This window comes from Aplysia californica, unplaced genomic scaffold (assembly GCF_000002075.1).
Source record: "Aplysia californica isolate F4 #8 unplaced genomic scaffold, AplCal3.0 scaffold00377, whole genome shotgun sequence".
NCBI lineage: Eukaryota > Metazoa > Mollusca > Gastropoda > Aplysiida > Aplysiidae > Aplysia > Aplysia californica.
Window position 1 is genome coordinate 696,187 of NW_004797647.1, and position 1,421 is coordinate 697,607.

The window sequence follows — 1,421 nt, forward strand, 5'->3', positions numbered from 1 at the left end:
CCCCCCACCCCCAGTGTATGTGAAAGAGTGACTCCCGCCGACAAATTTATTGCTCCAGCTACCACAGTGGGAAGAGGGATGGGGAGTAAGCCGTGGTAACCACAGGGAAGTTTTGGTGACACATTGCATGTTGTGGAAGAGAATGTACCAATGCAGTACACGCACTCAAACCTGAGATGAGCAGGGTAAGTTTTGTTTTTAACTTTTCAGGAGAATTAGAAATTCAAAATTCGTCTGGACACAGAATAGAGTCGTGTCAATGTGTTTTGGTTTCGTTGTGATTTGTCCGCTCTCTGAAGCATGGTATTATCTCCCTGCTTGTTATAGAATGCGTCTTGTGAAGTGCTAGGTCACTGATCTTCCAACACAACTCTGGACTAGCAGGAAAATAATAGTAACGCTAATATTATTATGTTTACAGGTAGAAGTTAAAAAGTCCAGAGTCCTGCGATTGGAAATACAACCGGTGCAAGGGTTCAACTTTCGCCGTTCGGTGTGTCACGATGTGTGTGTGACTCCAGGATACACAAATTTTGTCCACGTTTCAGTGTTTACATTTCGCGCAGCAGACGAAAATGAATGGTGAAATGGTGTAGGTTAAAGCCCCTTTCAACATTATTAATTTACAGTGCGGTCAAAAATTTGTGGCGCAACGTAATGTCAAACATTTCCTCAACTATCGATCATAAGTGCTAAAACTGTTGCACAATGACCTGAATCGATTTGTCTTAAAAGATCAATGTTTTTGTAAATACCTGCTAGCTGTATTCTAGAAAAATTCCTTAATAAATACTAATTAAAAAACCCAAGTAGACGGTTTCTACAGATTTTAAAAGAGATTTACAGCTGGGGCAATATCGCTTTTAAAAGCAAGTCTGTCATTGTTTTCAAATCCCCATTTGATGCTTATTGAACTCATATTTTGAGAACCTTTAGTGCAAAAAATGTGTTCAATATAAGATTAATTTCTTGTAACAAGTTTTGCCACTAAAAAGTGTCATTAATGAGCTGTGACGTAAGCCATATGCGTATACAAAATGTGCGCAAGAAGCGGGAAGTGCTGTAAACAACCATATTTTCAGCGTGACGAAGATTTAAAGTATTTTATATAAATTTATGAAGGAAAGTTGTTAAATCTAGCCTCAATTATTGTGAAAAAATATGATTACGTTAAAATAAATTGATACAAACAGCTGTGAAAAGTATGAGTGACGGTAATTCACCCGTTTAAGAGATATTTGAGGATAAGTATTTGACCCCAAAATACACGTAGTCGGAAATAATCATGCTAATAATACCGTTTAATGTAGAAGTTAAAGTCCAGGGTCCTGTATTTGGAAATACAACCAGTGCAGGTATTTAACAGTCCCTATCCGGTGTGTGTGTGTGTGTGTGTGTGTGTGTGTGTGTGTGTGTGTGTG